This window comes from Canis lupus, chromosome 9, assembly GCF_011100685.1.
Source record: "Canis lupus familiaris isolate Mischka breed German Shepherd chromosome 9, alternate assembly UU_Cfam_GSD_1.0, whole genome shotgun sequence".
NCBI lineage: Eukaryota > Metazoa > Chordata > Mammalia > Carnivora > Canidae > Canis > Canis lupus.
In genome coordinates, this window is record NC_049230.1 from 10,841,738 (window position 1) to 10,857,064 (window position 15,327).

General features: G+C 39.8%; 1 long non-coding RNA gene across 3 annotated transcripts in view; it reads right to left on the reverse strand.

Moving 5' to 3' along the window:
- The window catches only part of LOC111097335, a 158,820-nt gene extending 145,617 nt beyond the window's left edge, over nucleotides 1-13,203 (reverse strand). For all 3 annotated transcript variants that reach the window (XR_005364267.1, XR_005364268.1, XR_005364269.1), the window contains exon 1: nucleotides 12,988-13,203. This is a non-coding gene — a long non-coding RNA (uncharacterized LOC111097335). The remainder of the gene's footprint in view (nucleotides 1-12,987) is intronic.
- Nucleotides 13,204-15,327: the final 2,124 nt, after the last annotated feature.

Genomic DNA, 15,327 nt, shown 5'->3' on the forward strand with positions numbered 1-15,327 from the left:
ATAAAACAATAAAACAACCTGATTTAGGAACAGCAACAATAAAAGCTACTTATACTGACAGTACGGAGCTGTCATAAAGATAGAAAAATAGATCATTATAACAGAATACAAGAGTTGATTTCCTATAAATATATAATGGCATTTTGAAAGAGAAGGGACTGTCCTTTCAAGAAATGATGCTTGAAAACTTGCTTATACCTAAGCGGAAAAAAACAATCTATCCTGTGTATTATGTAAAATATTACTTAAAATAGACCACAGACCTAAATGTAAAATCTGAAAATGATAAAGTTTCTAAAATAAAACTTTTGAGGGAAAAAAATAGGGAAAGGGCTTGAATAGATGTTTCTCCAAAGAAGATATACAAATGGCCAATAAGTACATGAAAAGATGTTCAACATCACTAATTATTTGGGAGATACAAATCAAAACCACAATGAGATACCACTTCACACTCATTAGAATGGCTAGTGTTTATATATATATATATATATAAACAGTAAATAACAAGTGTCAACAGGGATGTGGAAAAATCAGAAGTCCTGTCCATTGTCAGTAAGAAGGTAAAACGGTACAGCTAGCAAAGAAAACGGTATGGTGGTTCCTCAAAAAACTAAAAGCAGAATTACCATATCATCCAGTAATTCCACTTCTGGATATATTCCCAAAAGAATTGAAAGCAAGATCTCAAAGATATATTTGTACTCCCATGTTCATAGCAGCCTTATTTTAAAAGGTGGAATAGCCAAAAGCTGGAAAGAACCCTTCTGCCCATTGATGGCTGAAGGAATAAAGAAAATGTAGTACACACATACAGTGGAATTTATTATTATCGAATATTATTTATTATTCAACTTTAAAAGAGAAGACCATCTTGTCACACTACAACATAGATGCACCTTGAGGATATTATACTAAGTGAAATAAGCCAGTCACAAAGAGCCAAGCACCATATGATTCCACTTACATGAGGTACCTAGAGAAACTAAATTCTTAAAGGCAAAGTAAAAGGGTAGCTGCCAAAGGCTGAGTGGAGGAGAGGATGGGGAGATGTTGTTTAATGGGTACAGAGTTTCAGTTTTGGAAGATAAAGAATTCTGGAGATGGATGGTAGTGATGGGTACATAACAATATGAATGCACTTAACACTGAATGATGCACAGAAAAAATTATTAAAATGGTAGGTTTTAAGCATATTTTATCATAATTCATAAAACTTTATTTTTTAGAAGAGGTCATTATTGTAATGCTAATGGGAGAATTTTATATGATCCATTTTCCTTTTTTTATGATATTATTTATTTATTCATGAGAGACACACAGAGAGAGGCAGAGACATAGGCAGAGGGAGAAGTAGGCTTCCCTCAGGGAGCCCGAGATGGGACTCGATCCCAAGACCCTGGGATCACAACCTGAGCCAAAGGCAGATGCTTAACCACTGAGCCACCCAGGCGTCCCTATGACTCAGTGTCTAAGAAGTAGAGCCGGACCCCTGGTGAGAATTCAAGATATATCAGGTGGTTCCTCCTCCTCCTTCCATCTTTCCTCTCCATCACAATCTCTCTCACTATTCTCTTCTTGGATTTTCTATTTCTGCTCTGTGGCAGACATCTCTAAAATGGCCATCAATGGTCCGTCTTCTCACTCATGCCTTTGTCTAAGTCCCTGTGCTTGATAGTGGGCAGGACGCATCACTCACTTCTAACCAGTGGAATACTGCAAAAAGGCATGTCCCTTCAGTGATGGCATTAAATTATATTATAACTTGTCTTGCTAGCAGATTCTCTCTCTCGCTGGCTTGGATGAAGCAAGTTGCCATGTTGTAAGGTGCCCTAGGGAGAGATCCACAAGGCAAGGAGGAGAGGCAGTGGTGAACTAAGAAATGAATTCTGTCAACAGCTATGCAAGTAAGCTTGGAGGTAGATCCTTCCTGGCAGAGTCATCAGTGCCAGGTGACACCCTGAATATGGCCTTGTGAGAGACCCTGAGTCAAAGAACTCAGTTAAACTATGCCCATATCAGAAAATGTGAGATAATAAAGGTGCATTGTTTTAAGCCACTAAGTTTATGACAATGTGTTAGAAGGAAATACATAACTGATATATACATCTGTTCTCCTCTCTAGACCAGCCTTTTCTACAAGGATTTAATTTTGATGCAAACCTAAAAGTGATGTGCCTGTAACAGCTCTAATATTAGGTTGTCTACGAGAAGCTCCAATATTGCCCCTAACTGGTCTCTGGGTCTTGATTCCTAGTTCCTAGGAGCATCGGACTAGCCAGCGAGGATCAAATCCACTCACTGTGGAAGACGGGTATCTGCTACTAATAGGTCTACATCCTCACCAATCACCAGGACTATAGTTGGAAGCAGACTTTTTAAAAAGGGAATATGGCCAGAGTCCCTGGGTGGCTTGGTTGGTTAAGCATCTACCTTTGGCTTAGGTCACAGTCTCATGGTCCTAGGTTCAAGCCCTGCCTCAGGCTCCCTTCTCAGTGGGGAATCTGCTTCTCTCTCTGCACCTCCCCACCTGCTTGTGCTCTCTCTTTCTCAAATAAATAAAATCTTTTAAAAATACCAATAAATAGGGGGATCCCTGGGTGGCTCAGTGGTTTAGCACCTGCCTTCGGCTCAGGGTGTAATCCCGGAGTCCCGAGATCGAGTCCCACTCGGGCTCCCTGCATGGAGCCTCTGCTGTGTCTCTGCCTCTCTCTCTCTCTCCCTCTCTCTGTGTCTCTCATGAATAAATAAATAAAATCTTTTAAAAAATACAAATAAATAAATAGGAGTATGGCCAAGAGGCCATGACCAGTGTCTAAGCACATTATATCTGTCCTTTCCCGTTTTCTCTTTTCTTTCTTTTGAAATTAAGTTGAAGGTCAGGTTATTATTGTTCTGAGACTCCCAAATTCTTCTATACGGATGGAAGAAATAGTATAAATAATAATAATATGCATATCATCTAAGCTTTGCAACTAAATAAGTAAATTAAACTATATAAACAATATCTACATTATCTAATCTTGCAACTGAAATCCAACATTTCTGGCATTTATATATTATAGTGGACCTCACAGGCACCAGAAATTAAATTAGTGCCCAGAATAGACCTAGAGGGCATTATGCTAAGTGAAATAAGTCAGACTGAGAAAGACAAATACTATATGATTCCACTCAGAGGTGGACTCTAAAAACAATACCAAAACACACACACACACACACACACACACACACACACACGAATAACAATCAAAAAGCAGAATGAGACCTACAAAGACAGAGAACAAAAAATCTGGCTACTAGAGGGAAGGGGAGCAAGGGATCGGTAGAGTGGGTGAAGAAGAGTGGGAGATACTGGCTTCCAGTTATAAAATAAATAAGTCATGGGAATAAAAGGGACAGCATAAGGGGGTGCCTGGGTGGCACAGTCGGTTGAGCATCCAACTCTTATTTTCAGCTCAGGTTGTGATCTCAGGGTCCTGAGACAGAGCCCCACATAGGGTTCTACTCTCAGTGAGAGTCTGCTTGTCCCCCTTCCTCTTCTTGCCCTTTCTCCAAAATAAATAAATAAATCTTTTCCCAAAAAGGCACAGCGTAAGGAATATAGTCAATGATAGCATAATAGTGATATATCAGGATAGATGTCAACTACACTTGTGAACACAGCATAATATATAAATTTATTGAATCACTCTGTCGTACACCTAAAACTAATGTAATATTGTGTGCCAACTATGCTCACATAAACAAATAAATAAGCACCCAAACTTCCCTTATGTAAAAAAAATTACCAAAGGGCAAAATATTCCCAGCACAGTCAGTTCAACTTTATTTAGAATAACTTTGTAACGTTTACCCCAAACCTCATTTTCCTAGGCATATACATGAAAAAAAATCATCCCCAAATCCCTGTATCACTATTTTTTTTTCTTTTGTATGTATTTTGGCTAGCTGCCTAAAATACTTTCTTGGAACAAGGCTACATTTATAAAATAAAGGGAGAAAAGTTCTCTTTCTCTAAAGGCCTGTTGATTTGGCAATCACCAGAAATGAGGGAGACATTTTGGAGATGTAACCAATGGGGAGGTTACATCTTGCTTTTAAGCTACTCCTGCCTGAACAGACCGAGAAGCTATACATTAGCATATGGGTGTGTCTTGCTTAAACCAGGAAGTAAATTGTTAAATTCCTTGGTGTTTCCAAACACAGAGCAGACTTCTACCTCTTCTCCAAAAAAGTTGCATAATTAATAAAATTCATATCATTGAACCAATTCCTTGCTCTTTTTGCTTGCAAAAGTCAAAGTTTATTTTCCTATTCTCCCTTTGAAGAAAGACACTTGTGATAGATGGTGGATGACAGTCCAGGAATTTGACCAAAATGACAGTACACGCCCTATAAGCAGCTGTGGGTTGGCTGCAGTTCTGTCTTTTGTGCACATCTAGTGTAATGCAGCCAATGGAAAGAAATAGTCACATTGGAGTGTGCCATTAATCCAAAGGGCATTGGCATTTGGTGTCAAATACACACAAATGCAGCTGCTTGAGGTTGCTCTGGCTTACAGAAACAGGAAACAGGTGGGAAACCTTTGACAAATTACAGCTTAAAAAGTCTCTGCAAATGCACTATGTCTGATTCAACTATTCTAATGGTACCATCAAGGCAGGCTCTGGAGTAAGAGATGGGGGGTGAGCCAGGTACAAATCCATATAATGAGATACGCCGTAGTCACCACTGTCCTCAACCCCTGTGTTCTGGTGGCTTAGTGTGCCCAACTGCCCTGGCTATACTAGCATCCTTACTCTGTCTGCCTGTGGCACCAGAAGGATCAGTGTCTTACAGTCTGGGAAGAGAGAGCATCTCAAATTTCAAGGTCGCCATCTAGGATCCCATTGCCCAAAATTTACATACAGACAGTGATGTCATACACCCATGCCTGTGATCTCGAGCTTCTCAGATATCTATGTATCTACAACATTCAACTGAGTCCCAGCCTTCTGGATTTTTCCCTTAAAGAACGGATATAACATAAAAATGGACATAACATAGAAACAGTGGCTCTGTTTGAGACAAGATGAAATATTTTCCCCCATAACTTAATGTATTTCACAGAATAAATTTTATGTGTAACATAATATAAGATTAAAGTATAGAGGAGCCTGGGTGGCTCAGTCAGTTAAGAATCTGCCTTTGGTTCAGGTCATGATCCCAGGGTCCTGGAATCAAGCCCCATATCAGGCTCCCTGCTCAGTGGGGAGCCTGATTCTCCCTCTCCTTCATTGCTCTCTCTCTCTCTCTCTATCAAATAAATAAATAAAATCTTTTTTTAAAGTTTAAAATATATAATACATTACTTTGATGCATTTACATAATGTAATATGATGGCTGATGGTCATCACATTCATAACACTATCACATTCCATAATTACATATTTTATAGTACAATACTATTGTCTTTATTCATTATAATAAGAATTTAATCTCTACAGTTTTTTTTACTATTTATTACAAGTTTGCACCCTCAACACCATCGCTCTTTCCCCACCCTACTCCGAACATCCTCTGATAACCACTATCTTACTGTCTGTTTTTTACAGGTTTAACTATTTTTTAATGAAAGTGTAATTGAAATACAAGGTTGAAATATCATCTTATTATATTCCTAAAATAGTGACTTTAGCATTAGATCAGAATCATTTGGGATATTTCTTTAAAAATGCAGATTCCTGGGGTGCTGGGTGGCTCAGTTGATCAAGCATCTAACTCTTGGTTTCAGCCCAGATCATGATCTCAGGGTCATGGGATCAAGCCCCTCATGGAGCTTCATGCTCAGTGAGGAATTTGATTGAAGATTCTCTTCCTCTCCCCACTCTCATGCTCTCTCCATCTCAAATAACTAAAGACATCTTTAAATATATATATATATTTTTTTAATTTATAATATATATTTATAATATAAATTATAATTAATATAATACTATAATATCATTATAGTGTAGTATACTATTATAGTACAGTATAGTATTATATTATAAAATACTATAATTATAGTGTTATAAATACTTATATTTATAATATTTATATATAAATAATATTCTGGACTTCTGAAAGTCTATTGTTTGGAGATACCCCCTGTTAATGGTGTCCTGGTTCTATTGAGACCCTTGGAAAAACCTGACATCTATGCTCTTCCCTGTTTGCCTTTCTTTTTTCCTTCATATTCCTTCCCCTTTCTCTCTATTTATATTCCTCTTCTTCTACTCCTTCTCTTTTCTCTTTAAAAAAAAAAAAAGATTTTTAATCTATCTTCCCTGTTTCAGTCATGGGCCCACGTGAGCTTTTCTGAAATAGTTAACCAAAGAGTCAGCTGACTGCTGCCAACCTTCTCACCAGGAAAAAAGTACATTCCAAGGAGCTCGGAGATCCATGGCCCCAGAGAGCTACAGTGAGGCTCTGAAATGGATAGTAGTGGATGCTCTTGCATTTCCCAAAGGGTCACTTCCTCAAGTGAATCTAGTTGAAAGTTTGGAATGACTCAAACTGCCAATCCACGGGATGATGCTGCCAGTGGTCCAGCAGAACTTCCCAACCACAAAGGTGCCAGGATAAGAATTAATTCTCAAACAGTCCACTTTCATCAAAAGCAGCATTTCAAAGCAAGTCATCACTGGGTGGCAGCCAAACATCTACTGGAGGTTGTGAGCAATTGGACTGTAAGGGGCAAATGTGACCAGCCATGTCCAGGAGGATGTGAGGGAAGAAGGAGGAGAGAATGGCCCACTGACTCCTGCTACTTGTTGGGCACTGTATTTCTGCCCATATTATGGCATGTAATCTTTATGAGGGACCTGTGAGGATATGTGGTTTTGCCCTATTTTACAGAGGAGGAGACTGAAACTCAAAGAAATTAAGCATAATTTTCCTAGGGTCACACATTTACTAAGAGGAATCAACTGACTCCAAATTTAGAACTCTTTCCATTTAGGACCTCCTGAAACATAGACTCTTTAATTTCTCGATGCTAAGCTGTATGACGCTGTCTCTAGGCATCTGTTCCAGTTGGGACCACCTGGAATTGCTACAAATTCTCCTACTCCCTTCAAGGATCTTGCCACAGAGCTGCTCTCTACCAAAGGTCGGCCTCCAGAATTATCAAGAAATCAGTCATAGGAACCTCTAGCTTTAAAGAAATCCGTGCCGATTTTAGGTGAAGGTTGCTGAGGTCAATAAAATGGTGACTACAGAGTGACACCTGCAACCCATATTTCTCAAATTCCAAGATAAAAGATGAGAGAGTGGGGGCTAAATGATTATTGGCATCTATTACTCCCCACTAAGTCCATGATCCCTGCAGGTGTGTGTGTGTGTGTGTGTGTGTGTGTAAACGGATGCCTCTTCTTTCTAGATTAGATAACTCCTTAAGTTAATCCTTTCTTACCCTCTTTCCTATATCATATCAGCAGGAGTATGGTCTCTAAGTTCATAGCCCAGTGGCACCCAGACAGCTGAAGAGCTTTCTGCAGTTGAGCCTATGAGATGTGCAGATCATGGGATTTAGGCATAAACTCCTACATAATGACAGCCTTTATTTCCGGCTTTTAGCCCAGTATATGCATTTCTCCTTCTTACCTGTCCTGCCAGGTAATGATTTACTTGATACATATATCCCTTAGTGTTTGATGGGTGCCATGAAGAGAGGACTTTTTAATAACCACATCCTCGTTATCTGGAACAGGGTCTGGAACACAGGAGGTAGTTAATACATTTTGAATGAGCAAATAAATGGCATGAGATGACATCGCATAACAAAATCATTCAGCTACTCCCACACGTGACTGGGATCTCAAAATCTGAGATTCAATTTTCCCAATTCAGCCCATATCCAGTGAGTAAAAATTAGTAAAATTAGTAAAATCAGTGAGTAAAAATAAGTTAATACCACTATTCATTGCAAAGTCATGTCAGATCCAGGAATGTCATAGCGTCCTTGTAGAAAATTAACCAGGCATCTCTAAGGTTAAAGATCAGGTGGTATGTAATAAATGAGCTGGAAACAAAGAGGAAATTTCCAACACGCAGCTGAAATTCAGCCAGCTGATTGTAGGGAAGAGAAAGGAATATTACTTGTTTTAAACATGTTGGAACAAATGTGTGTATATGCTGTATGACTATGGTCATATTAATTTTTTCTTCTCTCTGCACTTTGTATTCCAAATTTTCTATAATAACCATTTGTTACCTAGGATGGAAAAAGAGTAAAATGTGTTTAAAAAAAAAAAAAAAGAAAGAAAGAAAGAAATGAGAAAGGAAAGGAGGAGGAGAGAGAGGTGGAGAGAGAAAAAGAGAAGGGAGGGAGGGAGGAAAGCCGGAAAGCTACCTCATAAGATGAAAAAAGACCAGCTATTTCTCCATGGCTTTAAAACCACTGATTGAAAATGGATAAAAGTCAAATCAACCAGTTGTTTTGTCTCCATGACACTAAACACTACTGGTTTTACTTTTTCAAAGAAGATCTTGAACTGATTAGTTATTTTGGCATCATGGAGACACACCACCATGTGAACAAGGACAACATATGAGCAACTGGGGAGGGCCATGGGCCATGTGGAATGACGTCCAGTGACTTAAGGGGACCAAGACACAGAGCTCATTGGTGGATCTTCAACTTTAGAAATTAATATCTTACAAAAATTTCTCCAGAGAGTCGATATGTTCCAGTCAATGGAAAATATCTGAGACTCCAGAATCTGAATCCCTGGGTTCTGTTACCCTTTCCACAAATAGATCTGTGAACAAAAGCAGGTCATTCAACACTCTTCCTCTTCTGTAAACATTGAGATAATAATTTCTGTCCTATTCTTTCTTAGGGCTATTGTAGGTAGGAAAATGTTTATAAAATTACATTTTCTAAGTTAGTGAAAAGTGGTATTATTAATTAATAACGTCCCTTCAAGAGAAGATAGAGAGTGAAGACGTTGTACATCAAGAGTCAGAATAACCTGAGTTCTAGTGAGACTATGATCTAGTTAGTGTCAAAGCTAAAAGCAACATCCAAGAACCAAGAGCATCTGAGGGCCTCTGAATCAGATGTCCTGACTCCACTGCACAATTTGTCTGCCAACGGCACAGATATTTCAGTGTTCGGTGCAGTTCAGATGGCCACCCTTGATACCAATTACTCTCCATTACAGATTCCGTTTGAAGAATTTACATCACATACAAATAGGGTAACATAAAATAATTACCAAGTTATGACCTAATCATGTGCAGCCAGTTGGATAAACGACAATGCTATCTCAAATCTTCAGGAGATGATAATGTGAGAGCCTTTGTAATTATATGTTAATATTTGTTTCACAGAAATGGCGGTGGAATGTAGCTATATGATGAGCCTTGCTTGTTAAATGAAGAATATTGCAGGCAAACATGAACAAAGCCATATTCGACATGATCAACCACAGATGATCAGTTTCTGGAGCATATGCTTTGCACCTAACATTTGTCTGTATCCCTTACACGTAGTATGTCTTTGGTAGAGTAGGTACTGAATTTTTGGGTCCCTTGGTGACATTTAAAATTTTTCAATTTAAAAAAAAAGGGGGGGGGTTACTAAAGCCAGTCTCCACAATATATGAGAATTTTCACCCAGCTCTTTCACTTGAGGACTATGATAACAAGGTAGATAGCACTTTAATGAACTATAGTCCCTGGAAACTAAGAAGGAGAGGCATTCCCTACCACGTCACAGACTTCTTTCATGTCCATTCTAGAGCCCCCACGGTTACTTATGGCCACAGGATTCCTCGACATTGTCTCGGGACAGTCTTCGCCAATGTTTGTTCTCTAGGCTCCCCCATTATCCAACAGAAACTGACGCCCATGACTAACCAGATGCAGCGGCAAGCACCCCTGCTTTCCACAGGATTCTGTAAAATGCTGATGGAGCAGGAAATAGCTATAAAAGTTCCCCTGAAATCCTCTAGAGATGTCCTGTAACATTTTCCATGGAAATGTCATAAAATATTCCATGCAATTAGCTTCACTTAAAGAAACATTTGTCAACTTGTTTTACCTTCTTAAAGGTGACATTTTTTTCTTTAAATATGTGTTATTTATAAAAATATTTGTGTTGTTTAACAAAATACAAAGACATTATTATCGCCATGGGATTCTGATTGACCGAAAGCTAATAATAGCAAGATTAGCCTCAAGTAAAGCCAAAGTAAAATATATAAATGAGGAGCAGAGTCAGAGTGAGGGGTGGGGGAAGTGGAACATAGAACGTGGATGAAACTTTTTTTAAGACTTTTTTCTTTTCGAAAAATCAAAGCCCTACATTTTCATGGGTCCATTTCCCAGTTTCAGAAAATATGAAATTTCCTCAGACTAGAAAGACTCACTGTTATCCATGTAACCCCAGAGAATTCACATGAATTGAAATTAACTCCCAGCCCCTAATCCGATGCCAAGAAAATATGCTGCAAATCAACCTATATTTTCCAAAGCAGGGAGTTATGTTACCACAGAGTCACCACATGCTGAGGATGGAAAACAGGTGTGTGGTGAGGCTTCCTGACTATAGCCACTCACGCTCAATCCCCAGGTGGCTTATCTACACCCTGCTGCAGACGTAGGTCATTCACAACTTGGTGCGCAGTGATTTTCCACTGGGGACCTCAGGGCTTTCGTGGTCACTGTTGAAGTATAGGATTATCACATAACACCACGTTCCCTCCCTGAAGCCATGACACCTCTGTGTTCCTTCCATTTCTTCTGAAAGCCTCTGCCACCTGCACAACCTAATGACCTTGCCCAGTTCTGCCTCATAGTCGCCTGAAACTGAAAGTTGCCTTGTCTGGATTGATTGGGTCATTTTATCAGGTTTTTGCTTAAATTCCTCCGTTTTGTTGGGTTCTCAAAGTTCTTCTTGCCACTCTTTGGTTGGACTCCACATTGTAAAGAGGGAATGTGACTGAGAAGATTCATTCAGCTTTGAAGGACATTTTCTGAGGTTGGAGGGACTGGAGTGATAGCAAGGGAGAGGTTGACCATGGAAGAAGTACCAAGGACAGGAGCCTTAGACTCAGTGCACAGAGTCATCGAGAGTCACTGCTGAGACAGGTGCATGGAACTGAGATTGGAAGACATGAGCAAAGAGCAGGTGATAAAATCTAATTTGTGAAGCAAAAGCAGATTTGAACATGTGACCAACTAGGAGATATCCCCCTGAGACAAGCAAAGACAGCATCAAGAAGGCATAGAGAAAGGTAAAATGTATTAAAAAAAAAATAAGCTCAAAGTCATGATGGGTTTATGGTCTTTCTAGACAAATTTACATGAACAGTGAGTTCATTGTAACCAACATGAAAAGCCTGGAGCCTATGTGTTCCCTCTTCCGGTTGTAGCCTTCAGAGTCCTGTTATGACAAGATCTAAATTAGGAGTCAGGAATGAAATAAAATGCATAGACACCAGGACTAAAAACAGTGGAAGAGGACAAACTCAATGTCCAGGCTGCTCCTGGAATGCTCAGCACTCCCAAACTAGTCAAGAAGACACTCAGCGCATGCATGTCATCTCTGATTGTATCCGGATCTGAGGCCAGTACCTCCAGTTCAGGTCCTTCCCCTGCTGCTGACTCACTTCACCTAGCCACCCATCGATGCGTAAGACCAGAATTTCAGTTTATCAACTTACAGTAGAAAAGGAAATAGTCTCAGAAACTCTTGGAACAATCGACTTGTGAATGAATAGTATGAACTATCCTTATTCAAACCTGATCAACAAATGTAGCCAAGAATCATATGCATCAGGCTGATTGGCAAGAATAGAATATAACAAGGATAGTTAATAATAAGTTTGAATGCTGCTTCATCAATTCAGTCAAAGAAAACACAACACAGCCATCTCGGACACAGGTATGGACTTACCGCTGAGTCAACCGGTGAGTCAAGAGTACTTAAAGTCCATCTACTAAAGCTTTCTCTCCCCTGGATAACATTTGAAAAGACACTGCCAATGTTTACCTCTGTGATTTTTCTGTTTGCATTGCTCACATATCCAGTTGACATATGCTTCCCTAGTACATTTCATCAGGCTGTAGTTCTGCCTTTGGCTAAAGAATTTATCCTTCTCTTTGTCCTTTCCCTGTTGTGATCTACATAATAATATACTGATTTAAAGATTCAGCTCTTGGATCTCAACCTCACATCTCCATTCTCCAGTTCTTAGGGAGGAGGATGGCGAGGTACTTCACTATAGTCCTGAAACAGGAGTGAGTGGCTTTCCTTCTCATTTAAAAATTTAATGGGATTTTTCAAAGGCCTATTATTGCACCTCCTCATTTATATGTTCATATCAACAGGCCCCGAATCATTTCAGTCCTCCCGGGATGCCGGACACGGAAAGTTCTTTTTATCAAAGTCATTAATGAATTCACACCAACAAAGAAGCTTTATCTGTGCTACATTCAATATTTGCAGAGGCAAAATTGTGAGGTTCTCTAGAGAAACCCTGGCAAGTGATCATCAAAAGTATCAAGGAAACAAATGACAAAAGAAGATAAGTCGTGCAAATCACCATCGTATTTTAGAAAGCACAAGTTAAAAGAGTAAGACAGATTCAAGGCAAGCTGAGAATTGTACAATGGAAAAATACTGCACGCAAGATTAAAGACCCGCCTGCTAAATAGATAATGCCAAATTTGATGAGAAAATACATTACATTTCCTTTCCTTTGAAACCTCAGTTGATATTTTCCACTTTTACTGGAAAGAAATAAGCTCTAAGATGTCACTCAACACTTGGGAGAAAGGGGCCTCCCTTTCCAGATGCAGAAACATAGAAGAAGTGCCCGAATGTTTTTTCTACGAAGCCCAAGCCCCTGGAAAGTTCAAGATCAGCTCACGGGCTATGAAAAATCTGCTTTGGGTCTTTTGTCGTCTGGCTGTGAATATTTGTCTCTCCAATGCTCTTGCATATGTACTTACCTTTGACTTGGGCTTTAATTTGCCACCAGATAACCTCCGACCTTCCTCTAACCCAGGTAGATTAGGGAACCTGCATACCAACTTCACCAAAATAGCATCAGGACACCTGAGACAGGTTCTCACTACTCTCTTCTTGCCCGGTTCTGGCCTGTGGGCTCTTTGCTAGTCTCCTACAAGTTCTGCACCAGGCTGAGCTAGATTCTTGGCTCTCTCTTACTTTTCTCTGTCTCAGAAGTACAGATTAATCTGTCTATTTCCGACCAAATGCTCTGTGCTCCCTGCCCAAGGTCAGCTTCATGGGCGAGCTATCTGCGCAGTCCCACATGTCCCCTGGCTTAAAGGGCTGTGCTATCATCGTCTTGAAATTCTTCAGTACTTTTGAGGAAAGAGCCCCACATTTTTATTTGCACCAGGTCCTGCAAATAGCATAGCTGGTCCCATCCTTGACAACGTTTCCCCGCCAGAAAGCAAAATTCTCAATTGCATTCCTGACCCGACTTGACCAAATCTCAGCCTAGTGGGGCAGATCACACACTGTTGGTTAAGAAAGCACCTAAATAAAAAAAAAATTAAAAAAACTAAGCACAGCCAGCTGCAGCTGCAGCCGCACACGCTTGTCACATTTGTCAAATATTCAAGAGCGTGCATTCATTTGCTTGGTCACTGCTCTAAGCAAAATAAAGGCCTCCAGCCCTGTCACATGCTAGCATCGAGGAGAACCAGAGACCGTGATTTGCATTAATTGAAAAGTCCCGTCCAGACCTCGGCCCTTGCTCCCAGAGAGTTCAGGACAAGACTCATGAATTCCAGGAATGTGAGGAAAAAGAACCAAAGAGCAGAATTGGATTTCTACCTAAGTTTAGAAATCAAAGACTACTGATCTAATGCTTTAGCTGAAATCCTTTATTAGAAATGGCAATAAAACCTGGGTAATCAACGAGAACAGAGAACATGTTTTATTCCTTTACATAATCATTTCTTAGCTCCATGTTGACAAGAACAAAGTGATTGGGAATAATATGATTTCATGGATCAGAATAAAAATGTCTCCCTTTTTTCTGCCTGGGAAAGATTTGCCACCCCTTCTCTGTTTTCCTCTGTCTCTCTCCCTCTACCCTCCTCTGTCCCCATACCCATAATTTGAGATGAGGAGCTGAACTGTATACCTTTTCCCCATTTCCTTTACTTTTTATATCTATAAAGCATGTTAAATGCAGAACAGAACTGTAGCAGTCACTTGCTTGTGGAGGATTCCAGGGAGCAATAGCTTCTATTTGAGCAGATTTCCTTTTCAAGAATTCTAGACTAAAAGAAATGTCACAGGGCAAGTTTTCCAGAGTGGGCCAACTATACCCACCAACCTTATCACACACACTTGCACCTCAAACTTTCCATGGATACCCGTGTGAAAACGCTAAGCCCCATAATCAGGGAAATCCAGAACCTGACTGGATGTCTGATGGTCTTAAGGAATTGTTATTTTAACTTAGGTGCAAAGTGGTGTTGTGATTGTATTTTCAATAAATATTCATCTTTGGGAAATACACCCTAAAAAACGAGAACTGGAATTTGTTCCAAAATATCCCAGTTGGAGAGGGAACTCAAGTAAGATGGTAGAGATGAACAGGATTGGCTATGAAAACTCATAATTGTACAATTTTTGAAGCCTGGTTGGTGGGTTTGGGATGGTAAATTATAATAAGCTTTCAACTCTTCTATGTGTATGATAGTTTCTGAAATGAAGATTTTTTAATGCATTTTTATGCATTACGTATTTATTTTGGTCCTGACTCTACCACTTCTTAGCTGTGTAACATGAGGCAAAATTCTCTCTGAGCCTGTTTCATGTGTGAAGCTCTCATAGTGGTCCCTGCCTCTCCCCAGGGTTGTGAGAAATGAATGAGATGGTGCGGATAAAGTGACATATAAGCAGCAGATATGAAGGAAAGCCTTTCCTTCATCACAGCCTGACTACTTCTTCCACCTCAGGGCATCCTTCAAGTCAAATCTGCTACTGGCCCGCCACTGAGTAGATTCCTTTCTTTTGTCTGCATGTCAGCCAGAGTCTAGACAGAGCTCCAACTTCTGCTTACTTTATGAAATCAGATAGGGCTTTAAGAATTCAGCTCGCTGAGTGGGAAGCTAGAGACTTAATCTCCCGTGTGACCTCCCTTCCAGCTCCCACCCCTTTCAAAAGAACACAAATATACATTTGGATTTTCCATAAACAAGAACGCGTGCCAAGCAGGTTTGTGCAGATTGCAGAAAAATGTTCCTTTGATTTGAATCCTGAAAACACATCACTGAGTGGTTGTACTTAAGAGACAGCATCAACAAGAG